We start from the raw sequence: 24,287 nt of genomic DNA on the forward strand, positions 1-24,287 counted from the left end.
CTGGCCATGCTCAGGGGACCATATGGGATGCTGGGAACCGAACCCGGGTCGGCCGCGTGCAAGGCAAATGCCCTACCTGCTGTGCTATCGCTCCAGCCCCAAGCCCAACTATTCTTTTGATTAGTCAGCAGGAGAAGTCTAGAACCCCCAAGATTTGCCCAATCACCGGGAATATGTGTTGCATATGTGCTGTATATTCTTGCTTTGAATCTTTTTCTTTTCCTTTCCTCAGTTTCAAAATCCTTTCACAGAATCTACTAGAACTCATGATATACCATTAGCATAACATTCTATTTTAACAGGATAGTCTCTGCCTTTCCGGCATCAGGTTAATACCACTGTGAGTTTCTGTTCTCCACTCAAATGATGGCTGTGTTTCTCTCCTTTGTCTGATCTGAATAGTCTGTGAAGGCAAGGCAGTCTTTCTTGTTCCTGTCATCTCTAAACTATTCTTCCTCCCCTCCCTCAAGTCCCAACTTGGGATTTCATACCCCAACACAAGTTACTACATTCCTATCACACTGACCATTCAGGCTCCTCTTCGCCTCTCATGTGTCCTCCACTACCACCACAGTAAGTCCTCATGTTTCCACAAGCCATTATACTCTTTTGTCACTGCTTTTGGATCTGAATAAAGACATGAATTCATTAACTAACATCACAGTCAACCAATTTCTTGATCTCCTCTCCTCTAACCACCTTGTGCTTTACTTCCGTCTTGGTTATTCTAGAACTCACCAATACATATAAATCATATCCCCTTTCATAATTTCAATTTGGAGATGTCACACCTTTGGGTTGCTCCAGCAGTGCTCAGGAGACCACATGGTGCTAGGGACTGAACCTGGACTTCCTGTATGCAGAGCATCCACTAAGTCTACTGAGCTATCACTCCAGTCCCTAGATGGTTTCTATTTTTTTTTTTTTTTTTGCTTTTCGGGTCACACCCAGCGATGCTCAGGGGTTACTCCTGGCTCTGCACTCAAGAATTACTTCTGGCAGTGCTTGGGGGACCATATGGGATGCCGGGGATCGAACCCGGGTCAGCCGCGTGCAAGGCAAACGCCCTACCCGCTGTGCTATCGCTCCGGCCCCATAGATGGTTTCTATTTTTAAGAAAATTATCCTTTCATCCATTTCAAGAGTACTTATTTCAACTTCATGAGGTATGGACAAAATACCATACAACAAATCTTGTTTTGAAGATTTGTTGAGAGAATTTTATCATCTGAAATTAAAAAAAAGGAAAGGGTCAGATTTTTGGTTGGTAAGATAGTACAAGGGTTTAAGGCATATGCCTTGAATGTGGCTGACCCCAGTTTGAACCCTAACACTACATAGTCCCCCAGGCATAACCAGGTACAGCCCTGAAGGCCTCTGAGCATGGCTAAGACGCTTCAGGAGGGGCTCCTAGGTCCCCTGAGCAGTGCTTTGGAGGTCCTCAACATCCTCAACCACCCCATCAGAAAAAAAAGGTGGTGAGATGTTCCTGTTTCTTTTTATGCCAATTCTGGATTAGATTATAAAACTCAGATTCTATTAACATTTTCTGCAGAATTTGACTTTTTAAAAGTTTAGACTGTGAATGCAGTACTGTATCCTATGAACAGTAATTCTGGTATCAAGTCAGTCTTCAAGGCCTTAACTGTGTTATTAAAGGGTTTATCCTCTGCATGCATCATCATATAATTTGATCTGGTTTGAGCAGTGGTTTACACTGTAGCTTAATTCTAAGTCTTTTCTGTGTTTCTCTAGATTTGTGCATGTGCTGCTCAAAATGAGGTGGTACCTTTGTGGGTGTATACTCACAATTAGGAAATCTCCTCTCACATCAGTTCTCTTCTCTCTGAGATTTCCCCAGCATACTCGTTTCCAGGGGCCTCTTTCCCAATTCCTCTGGCCAGAGAAATGATTTTCTCTCGGGGGTTTAAATGCTTGTGCCATCATGGCAATGCAACTTTACAGGTGGAGATGGTCTCAGGGCAGGCTTGGAAGAGAAAAAGAAAAATGGGGACCCCGATTCCTTCTCTTCCAGCCAGAAATAGCTGTTTCTCTTAGAACTTTTGCTAACTGCTACACCCACCATTCAGTCAAAGCCACATCAAAGTCATTGAAAAAAACAACAGGTTAAATCATTACCTAACAAATTATCTTTCCAGCTATGACTTTGCTTTTCAATTTCATTATCAGTAATCTTCAGTGCCTTCACATAGTTTCTTTTTAAATTCAACTTAGTTTTAAATGCTAATCACTCAGAGAAGCCTAAGTCCATCTTGGTCTCTCCATTGTACTACATCCGTTTCCCAATAGACTTATAATTAACAACATATTCATCACTGGCCAACCATAATCTAGATCTATCGTTTCATTATAAGTTGCTCTGGTGAGTTCCTAGTCCTACTATTCTATAGAATTTATCAGTTGCGATTGTCTATAAAGGTAAACTTTGAAATGATCTGATTATCATGAAATGCATTATTTATATTGAAAAAGAACTTCATTTGACAATGATTTTCAGAGTAATGGACCCTATGAGGGTACATAAAAAGAGACAATACTAAATTTTGGATTCTGATATTTTGTGCTTCTACTTTAATCACTGCATTATTTTTAATAACATTATTAAAAACTATTTTTATGAATAATTTCACTTGCACCAACATAAAAAAGGAATATATTAACCCATCTACCCACTATTTTCAACAATTATCAAATTATAGCCAAAGTTCATTTTACCATACTGTCTTTTCGCTTTTCCATCTCTTTCTGTATTATTAAAAGAAAACCCTAAAAATTATATCACATTTCCTATGTAAAAACTCATGTATGAATTTCTAAATTTAAAAAGATGTTTATAAACTATCACCATGATATTATACTTTAAAAGTTAACAAAATATATGATGAGATTTCTATATATAAAATAACAAAACATTTCTGAGAGGAAATTTATGAGACTGAAACATCTGAAAGTCTGTATTATGGCTAATGAATCAAAAGTATCAGTGTTGAAAGCTAGCCATCTATATTCAAATTAACCTAGATTAAATAGATATTCAATACTGAACAGATGTTATCAATTTAGTGAAATAATACTAAATTTTTATTAAAATCCAATAAGGAATTATAGAACAAAAGATCTACATTGATGACCACAGTTAAGTGTAATGACTTAACAAAGAGAGATTCTGTTCAATAGTCCCATGACCTATGTGTGAAAGTATTTGGGGGGAAAAAAAACTCAAAAGAATATAAATGTATTTGTAATGGGAACAACTTAGAAAGTAACTATTTTCAACATAATTTTCATACTTTTTAGTCAAGACATTTCTTTAAGCTTTTTACTTGGAAATAATTTCACACTTCCAGAAAATAAAAATTTCAAAGAACTCCTATATATACATTACCTAAATTCTTCATGTTAACATTTATACCATTTTCTTTATCATATAGAAAAATATTTCATAAATCACTGATGAATAAGTTATATATACATCGTCACTTTTCATCCCCACATACTTCAATGTGCACTTCCTAAGAACAAAGACAGCCTCTTAAATAATCATAGTGTATTTACTAAACCATTAAATTTAACAATTGTATTCTCTCTCTCTCTCCTTGCTGTACTAGGGAGGGTTCAAACACAGGGTCTTCACATATTCAAGTGTTTTACTGCTGACATACATCTCTAGCCTTATTCCACACCCCCCCCCCCCCCGCTTTTTTAAAACTGAGCAAATAAGGTCCTTGAGGGTTGGTTTATCACTCCCCTCTAGCACAGAATTCAGTCCAAAGTCTTTTACTGCAATGCAGTCATCACATTTCCCTAGACTTCTTTAATTCAAAGTAATTTTCCTCAGCTAAATATCTTTTAAATAATCTTTACAAAATACCCTGAAAATTAAGTTTAAAATCTCTTGAGTAAACTATATATGGAAGTATATAAAAAGAACAACACAATCAATGGGTAGGTTGTAGCAGAGAATACTGCATTTCTATGGAAAGAAAAGAAACCCATGGCAGCTGCTCAGAGTAAGAAAAGGGAAAAGGATGAGAAAGAAATTCTCTGAAACGAGATGGACAACGAGGAAATAATATTACATAAAAGTCTAAAAAGGCTAGGAAATAATCCATTTAAACTCTCAATAGCTGACTACAACATACCAGCTCTTCCCTGGCCACTGGCCTCAGGGTCGGGAGGTGGACACCTTGGAAAGGAAGCTTCAGGAAATGATGGAGGGAGGCTAGATCCTTCAGAAGCTAGGGAAGATGATCCCTTCTAAGGACTTTCGAAATTCTAAAGGAACGTGGGGAGGACTGCTCTGCAACAAGCTTAAACAAATCCACTTAGTTAACAAAAAATGGAACTCACAGCAGCTATTTAAAATAATCAAGATAAAATTACCACTTCCAGTAAAATGGTAGACTAAATTCTGGCAAACAAAGCTCCCTTCTAAAGTACAACCAGAAACCAACTGCATCTTGATTGTGCCTACTCCCCTCTCAGCTCCACTCCCGCTCAGGGGCCAGGGGAAGGTTATTAACTTGGCACAAAGGGTTTCCCAGAGCTTAGCCTTCCCTTCATGTCTGAGGGCTAAGGGTGAGCTGGGTCGCCTTGGCCGCTCTCGCACTCCAGGCTGTGCCATGTCTGGAATGGCTCGAGACTGCATTTTGTGACTAAGTGCGAGTGTGTGGGGGGGAGGGGAGGACAACCCCGCCCTGAGGACTGGATGGTCCTGGCTGTGCTGCTGACTGATCCAAAATAAAGGTGTGCTTAGTTTCCATAAAAAAAAGAAAGGTATATTACATTCAACTTCAAATCACGTTACAAAACAACAGTAATTAAAACTATGTGGTATTAGAATAAAAACAGACACACAAACCAATAGGTCAGAGCCAGAAATAAAACAACATATAAGTGGATAGCTACCCTATATTTAAAAAAAAGTCAAGTACGTACAATAGAGAAAATAAAGCTTCTTTAACAAAGGGTACTAGAAAAACTAGACTGACACAGAAAAACAAAACTCTATTCAATACCAAATTAACTGAACTATTAACTGAAAAGGATTAAACCCTAGCATGACACCAAAAATAAAAAGAAAACTTAGGTGAGCCATTCCAAGATAGATTTGGCAACAAAGTCTGTGACAGAAGAACAAAAGAAAGAACAAACAAATGGGAGTTCCTCAAACTAAAAAAAAAATTTTCAACAAAAAACCCCCCCACAAAAACAAAAAGGCAAGCTAGCAACTCAGAGAATATATATGCACACCACACATGATGACAAGAGTTGATAATATTAAAGAAAATAAAACACACAACTAAAACAAGGAAGTCCGTTTTTTTTAAAAAAAAGGAGTGGGTGCAGAAGATGTGAATAAACACTTCTGAAAAGATACACTTGGGAACAAAATACACCACATTATTAGGGAAATAGAAATCAAACAGTGACACATGGTCTCAAATCTTTGAAAATAGCCTATAGAAAATGTCCGAAAGTCAACAGGGAAACACTGGCCTTGAAGGAAGGGATCGGCCACACACACACACACACACACACACACACACACCACACACACACACACGGTCTTCAACAAGGAAACACTGGCCTTGAAAGAAGGGATGGGCCTGAGACACACACACACACACACACACACACACACACACACACACACACAGAGTCTTCATTCCCTAAAGTTGAGTACATATCCTTCTCTCTTGCACACAAGATATTGGGTCACAAAACAGCTTCACGAAATTAAGAAGATAGAAATCCTATCAACTATCCTTTCAGACAATGCTCCGAATATAGGAGGAAAAAACCCACAAACTATTTGGAAGTTAAATAGGATTCTCTGCTTAGCTTGGGGTCCAAATTGGAGATGGGGGAAGGGGGGAGATGTGTGCAATGTACAATACAAAAATAATGAAACAGCAAACCTTTATTGTATATCCACTTATGCAAGTACTGTTCTAAGTAATTTACAGGAATTCTCTCATTTAATCCCCACATAACATTATGTTTGATTTTGTTCGAGCGGGCACCAGTAATGTCTCTCATTGAGAGACTTGTAGTTACTGTTTCTGGCATATCCAATATGCACGGGTAGCTTGCCAGGCTCTGCCGCGCGGGCTCAATACTCTCGGTAGCTTGCCGGGCTCTCCAAGAGAGGTGGAGGAATCAAACATGGGTCGGCTGTGTGAAAGGCGAACGCCCAACCGCTGTGCTATCACAGATGAGAAACTGAGGTAGGCTTTTCCCAGAGTGATACAGTCAACTAGGAGGCTAGAGTCCCACAATCTCAATCATTACACCAAGCTGTAAGTAGGTTGTTGTCTTTGTTATTACTTCCAGGCAACAAATTTTGAATAAAAGCAGATAGACTGACAATTAGGTTGTGTCACTAAGAATCAAGGTAGGGAAAAAAGAAGAAATAGGTAAGAGCTTACTAGTTTCATAGCAAGAGAAAAATATAAAAGGCAATCAACATCAAAAGCAATATTCATAAAGACCTGAGAAAATAAATTTTAAAAAAGTCTACAACAGAAGACACACTACTGTATTAAGCTTTAATTTCATATCCATTTTCTGTTGAAAATAGTTTAAGGTTCTCCTCAGCTTAAACTGGAGATTAAGATTCATAAGCACTGAACAGCTATGAGTGAATCCTCTTCTCTGAGATGAAGGTGTGTGAAACAGGTCAATTAAAGATGTCACTTAGGCACTTCCAGCTAAAGTCAATGGGATGTTCTTAAGGTTTATAAGAAATCTGTACCGTTCCCTAACAAGAATGAAAACTGGGGGTTTTATCCAGAATTAGGACTATTAATATTACCTTTCCCCTCACCCCTACCCCCAAAATAACCCTTGAAGCATTTGTTCTTCATCATGTGAATCATCCCCACCCCTCCACATGAATTCCACTTGTCTCACCTTAATACCTCAGACCTTGTCTAGTCCACAGCTGAGGACGGACATCCTGTTTTGCCTCACTGACTTTGGAATCCTTGTATCTACACAGAGTCTCCATAAGACGCATATAATTAAACTAGTCCGTGTTTCCTGATAATATGATGTTAATAAAAATTGTTGGACAGCCAAAAAAAAAAAACAGAAGGAAAGGGGAAAACAGGTATCCTTCCTTCCACGAATGGCTAAAAAAGTCTTTCTCAACATTTAGATTTTTCCATTTCAAGAAATGTTTGGAGATGAAAAAAAGCTGAACTTAAATAATTGTCAAGAAGTTCAAGCTTGGGGGCTGGAGCAATAGCACAGCAGGTAGGGCGTTTGCCTTGCACGTGGCCGACCCAGGTTCGATTCCCAGCATCCCATATGGTCCCCTGAGCACCACCAGGGTAATTCCTGAGTGCAGAGCCAGGAGTGACCCCTGTGCATCTCTGGATGTGACCCAAAAAGAAAAAAAAAAAAAGGACGTTCAAGCTCAAATCAACTTTGTGTATAAACTACTTTGTAGCTTCCCACCCTACTTAGAAGGCTTATTCAAGAGCACTGCTGTCCAAATATTTAATACCCATATAACAGAAAGCTAATAGACAGTAACAAGTCTCACAATGGAGACGTTACTGGTGCCCGCTCGAGCAAATCGATGAACAATGGGACGACAACAGTGATTATTTGCTTATAGCAATCTCTTTTGAAGGGTTTTTGTTTTTGTGAAGTTTTAAGCAAAATGGTCTGCTGTACAGACATTTTCAAAGTCAAGATGGAGGCTAGAAGAAGATTTTTGCTGTTTTGTTTTTTTGGTTTGGGGTCACATCCTGCGTTGCTCAGGGGTTACTCCTGGCTCTATACTCAGGAATTCCTCCTGGCATTGCTTGGGGGACCATATGGGATGCCGGGGATCAAACCCAGGTCAGCCGCATGCAAGGCAAGTGCCCTACCTACTGTCCTTTCACTCTGCCCCATATACCTGGTGGTGCTTAGGGCTTACTCCTGACTCTGCTTAGGGATCACTCCTGGCGGGTCGAAGGGGATTCCATGAAGTCCTGGGGGCTCCAACTGAGGGCAAGACAAACCCCCTACTGGCTGTACTATCTCTGCTCCCCCCACCCCCTTTAAAAAAATTTCTTTGCTGGGGAGGATCCCAGGATTGAGAATGAGGAGGGGAGGGTTTAAGGCGTCTGAACATTTTTTAACTAATATTTTTTTCTTTTTGGGTCACACCCTGCAATGCATATATATATATACACATTACATGTATATATATATATATACATTACATGTATATATATATATATATATATACATACATACACACACACCTCTCAGAGAGCCTGGCTAGCTACTGAGAGTATCCCACCCACCCACACGGGCAGAGCCTGGCAAGCTACCCGTGGCGTATTCAATATGCCAAAACCAGTAATGATAGGTCTCATTCCCCTGACCCTGAAAGAGCCTCCAATCATTGGGAAAGACAAGTAAGGAGAGACTGCCAAAATCTCAGGGCTGGGAGGAATAGAGACCTAACTGGTGTCCGCTCAAGTAAATCGATGAACAACGGGATGACAGTGATACAGTGATAATAGAAAGCTACTTTAATATAGCTAAAAATAAGACAAAGAAAATGTGCTATCATAAAAATCCTGGATGTACTTCATTATCACTAAATAACATTATAATTCAGTATCATTCTGTTAGAATTATAATCCTTCTTAAAATTTTTTCCCCCAAGTAAAAACTGTCACTTCTATCAGCAATACTTATTTTAAAAATCAAACTCAGTGAGTGAGAGAGGAAGCGCAATGGGTTGCACTCATGCCAAGCTTGTAGAAGGCCTGAGACTGAAACCTGGCACCACACAATTCTCTGAGCACTGCTGAGAGTAGCCCTGGCATTACTAGGTGTTGCAAAAAAAAAAAAAAAAAAGAAAAGCCACAAACTACTTAAGATTTCAAAAGAAAAAGACCAGTAAGAGCTTTATTATTACAAACATAGGTGAGACTACTAGCTATTGAAAATGTTGAAAAATATGATATAAACCTGTTCTTAGGGTGGCTGAAGAGACAGCACACTTGCAGCAGTCCAGACTAGTTTGATCCCAGGTAACATACAGTGCCCCAAGCACTCCCAGGTACAGGAGGCCCCTAGCACAGTGGTGTGGACTGAATAACCCCATGCCACAAAGCCCAGGCAGTACCACAGTGAACTTCTGCCCAGTTGGCCAGGAGTCCCTGGGTCCCCTCACCTGGGAAGGGCCCCTAAAAAAAGGAAAAATGTTCCAGGGATATGTTATTTTTATAACAGAAGAAGTAACTTTGTATTAAAAAAAGTCATGTAACACTTGGGGGAGAGACCCTCCCCAAGCAATGCTGAAGGATCAGGATCCACTCCCAGTGACACCTGCCTAGCAATTAGAGCCTACTACTGAATTCAGTGCCTGCCAGGGGATATGGTATTGCTCAAACCTGGTAGTGCTGGGAGAGATGGGAGCATGGCAGGATACGAGAAAGGGATTGAACTTAGGGCCTTGAACATGCTCCAGCCTCTGCACTATCTCTCTGGCCCCTGTAATAAACTCATGGCATTCTTGCAAGAAGAGGTGGGCTTCTCAAGCAGAGCTCAGGAGGCGGGGGTACACCTTCATGGCGATTCTCAAGTCTGAGGATACAGTACTATGGACTGCAGTGCTAGAAATAACCCAGACAGGCCACCCAGAGATGAAAGGAGCTTCAGGACTATATCTGGCTATTATCGGGACTATATATCTGGCTATATCAAGGACTATATTAGGGAACTTCCAGGTCTACACCCAGTGACGCTCAGAGGATCATATGGTCCTGAGGGTCAAGCTGGGGTCGGCTGTATACAAGACATTTACCTTAACCTCTGTTCTAGCTCTTGATCCTATAAAATATAAATGATAACATTTTAGTTAGGTGTTTATCCTTTATTGTACAAACCCCCATTTGTATTCAATTTATTATTATAACACATATATTTTGCAGTGCTAGGAATTGAACCCCGAGCCTTAAACCTAACATGCTCTACCACTGAGTCACATTCCCAATCCTGCTTTTTTGTTGTTTGTTTGTTTTTTTTTGCTTTTTGGGTCAACCCATCGATGCTCAGGGCTCAGGAATTACTCCTGGAGGTGCTGGGGGACCATATGGGATGCTGGGAATTGAACCCGGGTCGGCCTCGTGCAAGGCAAACGCCCTACCCGCTGTACTATCACTCCAGCCCCCCAACCCTCCTTTTTAAAATTTATTTTATAGTTATTATTATTCCTTTATTTCGTTTTTGGTTTGGGGGCCACACTCAGAGTGCTCAGGGGACCATACATAGTGCCAGGAATCAAATCACAGTCAGCTGTGTGCAAGACAACTGCCTTAACCCCTCTACTATTTCTCTATCCCGTCTTATTTTAAGGGCATCCAGATGGAAAGAAGTCAAACAACAACTTTTTTCTTATGATATGATACTATACTTAGAAAACTTATATGATACTATACTTGGACTCTACAAACAAACAAAATCTTAGAAACAATAAACATATACAGTAACAGGGCAGGTTACAAAACCAACATATGAAAATCCATGGCATTTCTATATGCAAACAATAGAAGATAGAATTTTTTAAAAAATCCCATTCACAATTGAGAATGTACCTAAGAATCAGCTTAACATAAAGGTGAAAGGCATATGCAAAAGAAAACTACAGCTGGAAAGGCGTTTGCCTTGCACATAGCTGACCCAGGTTTGGTCCCCGGCATCCCATATGGTCTCCTGAGCAATGCCAGGAGTGAGTGCAGAGCCAGGAGTAACCCTTGAGCATGACTGGGTGTGACCCAAAAAGCCAAAAATAAAAGGAAAAGAAAAAGAAAAAGAAAAGGAAAGAAAACATACAAGAAAATAGAAAATACACCCCCTGTTCATGGATTGGAAGAATTGTCAAAATGACAATCCTACCCAAAGCACAATACAGATTCAATGCAATTCCTATAAAAATACCCATGAGAAAAAAAGATAGGAAGCTTCTCTTTCCCCAATTTTATACTACAAAGCCTCTGATCAAAACAGTTTGATACTGGAATAAAGACAGACTTTCAGACCAATAGATTAGAATGAGTGCCCAGAGAATAAATAGATGCTCAAATATATAAGGATTTGTAAATTATTCTTTGACAAAGGAGCTAAGAGTATGAAACAAGTGAGAAGAGCCTCTTCAACAAATAGGGAAAACTTGTAAGTCATATGTAAAAAAATGAACTCAGATTCCTATCTCACACCATGCACAAAAACTAATTCAAAATGGTTAAAAGACCTTGATATCAGACCTAAATGCATGTACTATTGTGAGGAATAAGCAGAACCTTTTCATGACACTGAATCTAGAAACTATTGTGAGGAATAAGCAGAACCTTTTCATGCCACTGAATCTAGACGCAAGTTCAATGATTTAGTGTCACTGGTCAAGCAGATGGGAGCAAAGATAAACAAAAGGAACAACATCAAATTAAGAAGCTATGCACTACAAAAGATAAGATGAGGGCTCTCTCTACACCATATTCTCTGCATACACCCAGGAGGACTGCAGCGTCAGGTAGGGCTCCTGTGCCCAAACAGATGGCATGTTCAGTCAGTAAGCACAAGAGTTTCACCCACACAGACTATGGGTCAGAGTAGGAAAGCAGCGACAAGATGACAGGAACTGTTGGGAGTTCAGTAACTGTATATGTCTATATAGAGCACAGGGATCTTACCCACAAGCATACGGCAGCAGGCTGGAGATTTAAGGAAAGTTAGGACAGATGTTAGGGAACCATTGGGGTATAGTCCAGGAAAGGCTTGGTGACACGATATCAGGACAGGAAAGTGTGCACTGGGACAGAGAGCAATGCAGGGATGGGACCTGGTCTTCATACAGAAGAGCTTTCTTCTACCTCCAAAAGAATAAAGATGAATAAATGGAGACAAAAATATGAAAGCTGATTTGTAGTTTGTTAGCAAACCTAGAAAACTACAGTTTGTAGGTTAAAGAAAATGTGCCAGGCAGAAATTAAAGATTCCACAAACTTTCTTAGTTATCTGAAACTCAGAGAGAAACAATGTTCATTTGCTAAACATACAATATATGCACAAAGACATTCAGGCACACACATATATGAATACTTATAGGCAAGATGTGCACATGCATAATGTCTATGATCTGTTACAGCTAAAGAGAAAAAGTCAATCTCTTCATCAGAAAACTCAAAACATAATGACCACACTGAAAAGACATCCAACGACTGAGAGACAATATTTGCTCACCCCTCATCTTGACAAAGTGCATATACCCAAGATGTATAAAACATAAAAGTTAAAAACAAAAATTCCAACCCCAACAAAAAATGGGGAGAAGAGATGGACAGAAACTTCCTCAAAGAAGACTTACAAATGGCTAATGGGTATAAGAAAAAATTATCTCCATCACTGATCATTAAGGAAATGCAAATCAAAACAACCATGAGATATTACCTCATACTAGTCAGATTGGCACACATTATAAAGAACAAAAATAACCAGTGCTAGTGTGGATGTGAGAGAAAGAAATTTTCATCCACTGCTGGTGGGAATATTGACTGGTTCAACCTTTTTGTAAAACTATATCAGCACTTCTCAAAAAACTAAGAATTGAGCCTTCATATGACTCAGCAATTCCACTTCTTGGCATCCACCCAAGGGCCCAAAAATTCTACTCAAAAAGGGTTATTTGCACTCCTATGTTCACTGTAGCACTATTCACAATAGCCAAAATCTGGAAACAACTCAAGTGCCCAAGAACAGGTGACTGGATAAAGAAACTATGGTACAAACATACAATAGAATACTACTCAACTACAAGAAAAGATGAAATCAATTTGCTCTCAGTGTATGGATTTGCAGTATCATGTTGAGTGAATTAAGTCAGGAAAGAAGAGATAGAGAATAACCCCTTTCATAAGTGGGATATAAAGAAACACAGCAAGGGAAAAACAAGTGGCCAAAGGCAACAGTACCTAAGAACTGATTTTACCACGGGAAGAGGGGGCAAACAGGAGGGCTAGACTGAGGACGGGAAAGGTGGAAGGCAGGACTGGCGGACGGTATGGTGATGTTGGAAACTGCATGCATGAACCTTTATCACTAACACTACTATAAATCACGGTGTCTAAAATTTAAACAAAAAAACTTTTATACATGAATCAACCTAAATTACTATTTCTCACTATTTGAACTGTGAATTAAACTTTTAAGTATCTAAAATTGAACTCTCTGTTCCAGCCTGTGCTTTTTTTTCTGCCCACTGTGCACAACGAGATCCAGCTAACACACACCATCTCTCTCCATTTAGCAATGCAGTCCTGAACATAGGGTTAGCGCTTAAAGATCTCATATATATATATATATATTATATATATGTGTGTATATATATATACTAAAAGTTAACTCTAAAAAAGATAAAAATTTTGTCTTACTCTTTAAACTTTTGGGGGGGGGCAGGCGCGGGGGATGTTTGGGCCACATGATGGTACTCAGGGGCTCTCTTCCTGGCCTGTGTTCAGGGGTAACTCCTAGCAGTTCTCAGGGACCAAAGACTGTGCTGGGGACTGAACCAGGATAAACTGCATGCAGAGCAAGCACCTTAACCCTTAAACTCTCTCCAGTCCCTAACTGTTTAACCTTATTAATGTAGACATAAAAATATTTCTCTATGAAAAAAAGTTTTGAATGAAAAAGGGTGAATCAATTCCTAAAATGTTATTACACAGGTAAGAGCAATTCATAAAAACTCTTTTATAAGTGATTTCTTTCTGTAGACTTCTAAGACTTAGAATAATAACCAGAATTATATCCTTGTAAAATATACAGCTAAAACAAGCAATAACTCCACATGAACACTATACTTAGATGGATGAGTTTTAAGTAATTTAACATTTGCATAATCTGAAACAAGGAGAAAAAGGAATCTCTTACCCACCTAAGCCACAGGTGTGACACTTAACAGAGCTATAAAAATGACTAATAAGTGGTTGTAAAACAACCTGTAAAGGTCATAACAATAATTATAGTCAATTAGTGCAAATTAAATTGCTGACATTTTAAAGTATTCTACAAATAATCCAGGGTATTCCTTCTATCATTTCAGACTCAGAAAGGGGGGAAATACAGTGCCCACTGGTACGATGCATACAAGAAGGTGCTTTCATGTTTTTTAACTTTATGTATTTGCAAAGAACTGGAAGGAATTGAACAAATGTAAAAGGTAGCTTTGATATGCAGAACTTTGATTTTTCACAGTGTAACTGTTCAACTTCATTTGACAAAACACCAGAAGTAAAAATGTGGAGAGGGTACATTGAACATGTGCTTTGAGGGAAGGAAATGATAGAAAGAAACAATACTAACACAGCTTGACATTAAATGGTAGACAGAGTTAAGTGACAAAAATTAACTCACTAATATTTGGGATTATTCCTAAAGTAGTATCTCTTAATTCATAAAATATAAGTAAATGTTCTGAAATTTGAGAGGCTGTATTATAATTGTCAAAATAAAATATCAAGTGGCTTTTCAGTGGGACTGGGCTTCAAAAAAACGCAAACAACTACTGGTCTCATAAATACTAGCTATAATGAGGTTACTTATTTATTTTTGGTTTTTTTGACCTCACCCAGCGCTGCTCAGGGGTTACACCTAGCTCTGCACTCAGGAATCACTCCTGGTGGTACGTGGGGGGCCAGATGAGATGTGGGGAGTAGACTGAACCCAGGTCAGCTGAGTGCTAGGCAAATGCCCTACCTACTGTACCATCACTCTGTCCCCTAATGATGCAATTTAACTCCCTACTTTCTTATTCTTCAAAAACTAAGACTGAGGAGCCAGAAGATAACTCAGAGGTAAGCGCATACTTTGCATACGGAAGGATCAACTGAATCCCTAGGACTGTCCTTCGATATGCCAGGAGGAAGGGACATGGGGTGGGCTGTGGGTGAGAGAGGTAAAGTGAAACTGACTTACAAAGTAAAAGAGAGAAATTACATATTCCCAGTCAGGCTGTGGCTAAATCCAGAATGCATGATGACATGTTTTTGTTTTTTAAGTCATATTAGATTTCAAATCCATTGAAAGTTGGTTACATTATAAAGTGATTTTCTACGTTCTCTCACCTGAGTCTTGCTTAATACTCTAAACTTTCTGCAGACTATCACCTAAAATGAATTAAAGTCTGCAATTCTTTGTAGCCTGTGTGTTTGTCTTTTTTTTTTTAAGTAATAATAATCCTTTGGACATGAATGAAAAGTAGTGTTCTCTCTGCAGGGGGAAATAGAAGGGTATGCACACTTCTTGTCTTTTGTCTGATGGCAGTTAAGCAGAGACCAGATCTAAAGGCCTCTTCTCTTCCCCTTCAAAGGCTGGATTACATCCAAATCAACTTCCCTTATTTAAGGGCAGAGTTGGCCTCGATTTATTTCAGATGACCGAGGAAGGTCAAATGTGCTCCAGGGGGTATTCTGGTGGTCTACAAGTGAAAAACAATAAACTCAAAAGTGTTACATGTGAGCTACTGATTAGGTCAAAACCCAAAGAAAATCCTAGAATGCAGACTCTAAATAAGTATTTAAAGTCCTATAAAAAGTGACCGAATCCATGTCCTTACTCGGAACCTACATCAAATAAAGCTCATATTAGTATGACCTCAGCAGAAACTGCAAACGCCCCTCTAAAAAAAAAGGATGAGTATGTCTTAAGGTATACATCTTATGCCAAACTTTCTGACATACTCCATCCAGGTAGTTTCTTTGTCCAGAATAGAAGCAAGGAATTCAAAAGGAATTTTATTTTCTTTTTCCTTTTAATTTTTTAGTGTTGAGGTAACATGGTTGCAATAGTGTTAATGCAATTTACTACTGCACCTCCACCACTACCACCAAAGAAGAAATTAATTTTTCAAGGCTGAAAAGGACTTGTTTGTGGGGTAGAACTAGAGAGAACTATGCTAAATAAAATAAATCAAAACGATTCATATATGAATAAAGTGAAACAAGACAAGGAGACCAAATCAAATCAAAACCAAAACCAAAACCTTGAACCTAGCTGCAGGATTGGGGAGGGCGTCGGGGGTGATAATGGGTGCTACAGGTCCAATGGACAATAATGCAGAGGTACTAGTACTTTGCTGGTGGAGGTGAATATATGCACATATAACTAAAGGGATATAAACAAATACAGTGTTAAGGAAGGAAAGGAAGGGAGAGACAAAAGGACATATTTGCAAAGACACAGAAAAAGATCTCTGAAGCTATACAGATTGCTAACAGCAGTTATCTTTGGATTCCCCATGTGACAGAAAAGCAGAATGTGCAAGGGGGGGGGGGGCTCATTTATTACATGCACATATTGTTTTAACTCATTAAGCCACTAAGTAGCACAGTAGCACAGTCGTCCTGTTATTCATCGATTTGCTCGTGCGGGCACCAGTAATGTCTCACAACTCGACTTCTTGTCACTGTTTTTGGCATATGGAATACGCCATGGGTAGCTTGCCAGCCTCTGCCGTAGCGGGTGAGACACTTTCGGTAGCTTGCCGGGCTCTCCGAGAGGGGCAGAGGAATCGAACCCAGGTCAGCAAGGCAAACACCCTACCCGATGTGCCATCGCTCCAGCCCAAGCTACTAAGTAATTTCTGTAATTTTAAAAGAACCCTAAGTTTAATGTGATTCCATTTTTTTAAAAAATTGAATATATTTATATGAAATTCACGTAAAAATAAATGCCATTTTACATAAGTATGGCTACTAGGTCAAATAAAAATGATACAATTATCCTATCCTAAAAATAAACATATGGGAAACAAAAAATGCCCACAGAAACTGTCCTCCACTACTCAAGATTCACTTCTTTGATTATACAGTATTAGCCACCAGAGGGAGTCTGAATATCCACCCACCCCCTCAATATTATACCCAATAATCTCTTCAATTTAAACTTCGTTTAAAACGTGATGCTGACAGAGCTTTAAACAACTTAATATAATTTTACAGATATCAATTAACAGAAAAATTTATTTTGCACCAACAAAACATTGCCTTTCAATGTCGATTTTTCCATAAGAATGATATATGTATAGATATAAATTTATACTTTACTGGAGTTTGTCTGGTTTTCTTAGAAAAAAGTTTACTAATCTCACAAGTAAAACATCTGGGCAATAAACTATTATTTTAATGAGCAATAAAATCTCTCGACCGCTAGACAATATTGAGATTTTAAAAAAGTAAAAGTTTACACAACTATGATTCCTTAGAAAGAAGGAAATGGACACCAGCTGAAAAAAGCATCATCCACTCATCACATTCAATGAAAACAACATCAGCATATATTACAGCAAAACACAGTATTATGCTGTATGACCAAATATCTCTGAAAGTTAAATCTAAATGTCTGAGACAGGGGCTGGAGCAATAGCGGGTAGCACAGCGGGTAGAGCGTTTGCCTTGCACTTGGCCGACCCGGGTTTGATTCCCAGCATCCCATATTGTCCCCTGAGCACCATCAGGAGTAATTCCTGAGTGCCTGAGCCAGGAGTAACCCCTGTGCAACACCGGATGTGACCCAAAAAGCAAAAAATTAAAAAAATTTAAAAAAAAATGAATGTCTGAGACAGGATACAGGATACCGGGGCTAAGGTGCTTGCCTTGCATTCTACCAAGTTCAGATCAGGGGCACGTGGTGGACACCAGGCAAGCTCCCTGCCACCCCAAAGCTGAGAGACAGGAGATGGCTCCCCACCACACCCTAAATGCAATCAAATCCTGTTACCCAAAGATAATTTGAGGGTCACTAGGGAGATAGTTCAAGGATCAAGGGTTCAAGGTACCAAGTCAATCCCAGCATGCAGAGCCCTCGCCCCCCCCCCCACCCCCAGGGGTCTCCAGCACCAAATCTAAAGTTCTAGCATTGAACCTTCCAGTCTGGCTGGAAGAGCAATGCAGGGACTCCTGGACAAGTTTGGGATGCCCAGTCTCCCAAAGTTAAATTTACAATCGTCAACATTTAGAAACTAAAAAACTAAAATGGGAGGGAGAGAGAGAGAGAGAGAGTGTGTGTGTGTGTGTGTGTGCGCGCGCGCGCGCGTGCACGTGCTCACATGCCAGCAGTGATGCTGGATAAGGAAACAATATGGGATGCCAAGAACTGAATCCAATTCTGTAGCATGCAAGGGAAGAATCTCACCATTTGTACTATCTCTGCAGCACCCCCAAAGTTTAACTTTGATTAATTTTTCTCTCCTTTTGAGAAAAATCATATTGAAGACAGACCAAACTGATAGGTAGAGCACTTGCCGTGCCTGTGGGCAAATCAACTTCAATTCCAGGCACCCCATATGGCTTTCCAAGGCCCACCAGGAGTGACCCCTGAGCAGAGAAACAGGACTAAGCTCTGAGCGGTGCAGGGTGTGACCCAAAAACCCAAAACCAAAAGCAAAAAAAAAAAGAGAGAGAAGAAAAAAAAAAGGATAGACAAAAATCATCAAATCATCACAGAAAAGAAAATCGAGATAAGCAGATGGACAAAGATCAAATATTTTGGAGAAGCGTTTCCGTTTCGTGGAGTTCATATATCCATAATCTAGCCACAGATTTTCAAAAAATAAATGCATCCACCGTGCTCATCTCATTTTCCACTCCCCTTCCCTTGGCGAGTTCTCTGTCCCCCAGATGGTCACTCCTCTTCCAGTAAAGTCCCAATTTCCTCGCACACACGAGGTCAAACCCAAGACCGTATCTATTTCCAGCCCTCTGGCCTGGGCTCAACTCTCGCCTAGCTTCTTTCACTTTACAATTCCTCTCGGTGCAACAGGTCAATCCACAGAAAGCGTCCTCCACCGCCCACCCGCAACCCCCTTTTTTTTTCCCTCAACTGCTGTCCACGACTAGGTCCATCCACAATTTCCAAATATTTCCTTTGGACTAACCTTCAGAACGACACTCAACCCAGCCAGCTCCTGCACACCGAGTTCGCTTCCTTCCCCGGGACAAGATTACAAACCAGATTCCTGGTGTCCCCCGGGAAAAATTTTGCAGTGCCAGCTCATATCCTTTTTAGAACGGTTTGCTTTTCAACAAACATTCTGAGAGTTTAAGAAAAAAAAAATCCACCTGCTTTCTCCTCTTATCATTTCAAATGAGAGTCATAAAAACCGCAATCTCTGAGCGACACATTACCTCTACTTCGATTTGCGGGAATCGGCGTAACTGTCAAGCAGACGGGGGCGGTGCAAGTTTCTTCTTGTGCTTTTTTCTTCCCACTAAAAAAAGAAGGCACGGGAATTTGTTGTTGTTGTTATTGGTGGTGGTGGTGGTGGTTGAAGACGAGCAAGCATGCCACCGCTGTCACGCCGGGGGGAGCGACAAACCACCAACTGATTTGATGATGATGTTGTTTTTTTCATCTGCCAGGTCAGAGGCCGCGCGCGGCTGCTGATCTTTTCGGGATGCACAGCCCCGGGCCGTGCACCCCCGGGACGCCCCGCGCGGGAGCGTCCTCCCCGCCTCCCCGCCCGGCCGGGAAGGACACGGCGGCGCGCGGGGCGGGCGCGCGGGTCAGGGCTGCGGGCCCCGGGCGCGGGTGGGTGCCCGCCGCGGGGCGCCCCGGCGCAGGCGGCGGCGGCGGCGCGGCCGCTCGGCGCAGGCCGGGCCCCGGCACCTCGGCCGCTAACGGAACCCGCCGTCGGGAGGCCGCGGGGGCCGCTCGGACGGCCGGGCGGCGGCGCGCGGGGCCGGGCGCCGCGAGGGCGGGGGTTCCCCCGAGGAGCTGGCCGCCCCGGCGCCCCATTGGGCGCCGCTCCAAACGTGCCCGAGTTGTGACAGGAATAAAGTGGGTCACAAGGCCTAGCGGGTCCCCGCGCGAGCCCGCCCCGGCCCCGGGGCTCGGCCGGCCGCGCCGCCCGGCGCCCGACCCCGCGGCCGCGCTCGGGCCCCGCCGCGCGCCCCGCCGCCCGCCGCCCCGGCCCCTCAGGTAGCCCCGGCCGCCCCGCAGGGCCGTCGGGCCGCGCGGGCCTCGCCGCCAACTCCGGGGATGAGCCGCGGCGCGGCGACAGGCGAGACTCGGGCTGCAGCTCCCGCCTTCCCCTCCTTGGCCGCCGCCCCCCGGCCCCACACACGCCGCCCCCCGCTCCCACCCCTTCCCCGCGCCCTCACCGTGGGGCTGGCGGCGGCTCCGGCTCCTGCCCTCCCCCACCCCGGGGTGCCGGCGGCGGCTCGCAAGCGGCGGAGCCGGGGGCGTCGCGGGCGCTCGGCGGCGGGCTGGGGCGCCGGCAGCACCTGGGGCCCAGAGTTGCGCCCCCCGCCCCCCGCCCCGAGATCCACCGCTCCTGCCGCCCGCTCCTCCTCCCCCTCCCGGCCCGTCCCCTCCTCCACCGGCCTCGGCCGCACGCATGCGCCGCCGGGGCCGGCCGCCCGGCGCACGTCAGCCCCCGGGCCCACCCGGCGGGGCGCCACTCACCGGGAGCGCGCACGCGGCGGCGGCGGCGGCGGCCGGCTGGGCTTCGCGCGCTCGCTCGCCCGCTCCGGGCCTCTCCTGGCGGCCGCTCGCCGCCCCGCCGCCCGCGAGAGCGCGCGCCCTGCCGGCGCATGCGTGGTCCGTGACCCCCGCGGGCTCCGACGGCCGCCGCCCGCCCCTCCCCTCCTCTCATCCCTTTACCCGGGAGCCGCCCGCCCGCCCGCCGGCCCGCTCGCTGCGCATGCGACTTGCGGGGTCTGGCCGCGCCGAGTAGCCGAGGGGGGATCTCCCCGGGGACCCCTTCGCAGTGCCCGTTACTGGAAAGCCGGGGAGGCGGGGCCTAGCCCGGGGGTTGGTGGGGGATGCTAGGGGACGTGTGCCGCGGGGCCCGGGAGCTGCAGCGACGCTGGAGGGAGGATGCTGGCGGGCATCGAAGAGGAGGTGGAGGAAGAGTTTCCAGCCGGGAGGAAGGATTCCCAGGCCCAAAGGAACCCCTGGTCCCATTTCAAAGAAAACCACTTTGGGGACGCCTAAAGACGACTTGCAACGCGGGTGTTGGCATCACTGGCGTTTCCTCTTCCCGGGAGGTGGCGGGGGTGGTGGAGGGAGGGAGTGTGCTAAGGACTGGACAGGCGGGATCCTCCTTGGGTCGCTGCTTCTTGGGGGCTGCTTTTTAAGGCTGTGACGTTCTAGGACCAAGTGGACGGCGCCGTGGCTGAAGGAGGGAAGTCAATACAGAGGCCTTGGATGTACTTTTTCTTTTTTCCCCACTGGCCTTTCATTAGTGGCCTGGTGATGGGGGTGGAGGGTGGGGTTGAAGGGGTGGGGAATACATCCAGAAGTTTAATTTGCATGCCTTGCTTTATTCAAACTGAGGGTGCATATTTACTGTTTATTTTACGAGAGGAAATGACTTATCTTGGTGCTTAAGACACATTTGGAAAGCCAGGGAGAGATCGTTCAAAGGGCTGGAGTACAAGCTTGGTAGGCACTTGGCCCCAAGTTCGACCCCTGACATCTACCCTCTCCCTCTCCCCCCCTTCCCCAACACATCCCTCATTCTGTGGTCATGAGGGAGTCCAAGCACTTCTAGGCCCAAGCGGCAAGTACTGCTAAGCATTGATTGGGGGACCCCATCTAACCCTGAAGTGGTCCAACAGTGAAAGCACATTATTTGTGGTTGTAAAGTTATTGGAAGAAGAATTTCGATCTTAATAACTAGCAGTTTTCATGTCCTTTGGATTTGAAGTAAAAGCCACTTTTTTACTTAGAAAAATTACTGGGCTACACAGTCCTCCAAGGTAACAGTAAACATTTCAGAAAAATCTTCAGAATCAAGGAACTTATATTCAGATGTCAGGGCCTTCCCCTGAGAATTTTTCTATGGAAAGAAAGCATGCTATGTTAGCTTCTTCCATATAACGAAGGATTTAGTAAAACATGTTGCTGTCCAGCATTCATTCCCCTTTGGAAATCTCAACCTGTAAGGCCTCTGCAACACTCCAAGAAGAAAGCAGATGTAACTTCACTCTGCTTTAGTGGATTTAAATCTAAAGGGGGGGGGGGAATCAAGGCCCAAAGCCACTTCTCCTTTTATGAATTCTGAGAAGGTGACTTAAAAAACCACATTCAAAGATTTGCCCAGGAGACATTTCTGATGGATGCCCTGAATCTACTGTGGGATAAATGACTGGGAATTTGTGGTCCAGAAAAATAGTACAGCAGGCAAGGCCCTTGCCTTGCTGCCAGCCATCCCTGGTTTGATCCCCAGCGTCCCATATGGTCCCTCGAATTCCACCAGATGTGATCCTTGAGCACAGAGCCAGGGATAAAACCTGAGAACTATGGTGCGGCCCATAACTCAAAATAAATGACTGGGAATTTCAAATTACACTAGTCAGTATTTTCACCTGTTTTATTGCTTACCCAGTGAGGCTTTCTGTCACTTGCAATTATGAATTTTGAAACTTGGTAGCAAGAGAGGCGGCAAGGTAGGTTAAAGCCAGACTAGAGGACCAAAATGCTTGTCCTAGGATGTGGCTGAAAAGACTGTACCCTCTTGGTATAGTCTACATCTAGATTCTAGGACAGAGATCATAGATCTTCAAAAATACCTTTGCCCTTTTTAATGGTTCCATTGTCCTCTTAGTCACCAGGATCAAATCATGTTCATCTTTGACTCCTTCCTCTCACTTTCTATATTTAATCATTTACCAAGACCTGTTGATAACTTTATTTTCCCTCTGTCATCCTTCAGAATTTCCATAGTTCAGTTCAAAACTTACCCTTCTCCCCTCACATTCTCTTCAAGGAAACAATTAGGTATTTCTAATAACTTTCTAACTCTCGTTATTTTTGTTTTGTTTGTTTTGTTTTTGCTTTTGGGGTCATTCCCAGCAATGCTCAGGAGTTACTCCTGGCTCTACGCTCAGGAATCACTCCTGGCGGTGCTCAGGGACCATATGGGATACCGGGGATTGAACCCAGGTGGACCGCGTGCAAGGCAAATGTCCTATCCCCTGTCCTATCGCTCCAGCCCCACTTTCTAACTTTTAAATTATAATTTTCCCTAAGACAAAAATCCTGTTTTATAAATCCTTATTTTATGTCCCCTGGCCTAAATCTCCCTTTAAATACAATTTGTATAATTTAGATACTCCATTTTTTTCTCATACCTTGCTGTTAATTTAAACAGAACAATTTTGGGCCAGGGAGTATAACTTAATTGGCTGGGTACATGCTTTGCATACAGGAGACCCAGTTCAATACCTGGGCCTTCCTAGTCAGTATTTTCACCTTTTTATTACTTATGATTCGCTGAGCACCACCAGGTATGACCCTGCCAGTATAAAAACACAAAACGTATCATTTGTGACTCCCTTTCCAGGCTGGAGTGATAACACCGCAGGTAGGGCATTCACCTTGCATGGGACCAACCCGGGTTCGATTCTCCGCCCCTCTCAGAGAGCCTGGCAAGCTACCGAGAGTATCTCGCCCGCACGGCAGAGCCTGGCAAGCTACCTGTGGCATATTCAATATGCCAAAAACAGTAACAACAAGTCTCACAATGGAGACATTATTGGTGCCCGCTCAAGCAAATCGATGAGCAAAAGGATGACAGTGATACAGTGATACAGTGATCTTTTTCCAGCTGGCTTCCTGTGTTTGATATTTTAATGGAGGCAATATAGCATGATAGTTAAGATCAATAAAATCAATGAAATACCTGAATTTAAAACCCAGTCCAATCTGTAACATCTGTATGACTTCAAGTTATTTTTCTGTTCTTCAGTTTTCTCATCTGTAAAATGAGAATAATAAAAATACCAACTCATAACAGGAGAGAAAGGGAGGAGAAAGGAAAGATGACAGGAAAATAGGTGGGTGTACTAGTCCCTTGTACTTAATAAATCCTGTATGTGTTGACATTTTATTATAGAAGTGCAATACCCAAGAGTGCTCAGTGACCATGGGGACCACTAGACCTGCAGTGCTGGGGTAGGTGGTCACATGGTGCTGGGGATGAACCAGAATTTTAGTTATGATTTGTGTTGTCTGGGGCATACCCAGCGATGCTCAGGGGTTACTCCTGGTTCTGTGCCCAGGGATTGAGCCCAGGTCAGCCACATGCAACGAAAGTACCTTACCCATTGTACTATAGCTCTGACTCCACATGAATTTGTTTTCAGTGCCAGAGTGAAATGCATGGCTTCACCCTTGCCTCATGTAAAGCATGCATGGAAAGAACTACATCCCTGACTTAAGCTTATATATATATATCACTGTATCACTGTCAT

The 24,287-nt window shown here is 43.0% G+C and overlaps 1 protein-coding gene across 6 annotated transcripts in view; it reads right to left on the bottom strand.

Moving 5' to 3' along the window:
- CLOCK (clock circadian regulator) overlaps positions 1-20,608 on the bottom strand; it is an 89,551-nt gene extending 68,943 nt beyond the window's left edge. For 5 of the 6 annotated variants that reach the window (XM_055140881.1, XM_055140880.1, XM_055140878.1 and 2 more), the window contains exons 1-2: positions 20,190-20,363; positions 19,215-19,297 (exon numbers count right to left, since the gene is read on the bottom strand). The gene's annotated coding sequence lies outside the window, so the exon portion shown is untranslated. Of the gene's footprint in view, positions 1-19,214; positions 19,298-20,189; positions 20,364-20,493 lie in introns of those variants that run through there. The other variant, XM_055140876.1, reaches the window with a different exon arrangement.
- Between the last annotated feature and the right edge of the window lie 3,679 nt (positions 20,609-24,287).

This window comes from Sorex araneus, chromosome 5, assembly GCF_027595985.1.
Source record: "Sorex araneus isolate mSorAra2 chromosome 5, mSorAra2.pri, whole genome shotgun sequence".
In the NCBI taxonomy this organism is placed as follows: Eukaryota; Metazoa; Chordata; class Mammalia; order Eulipotyphla; family Soricidae; genus Sorex; species Sorex araneus.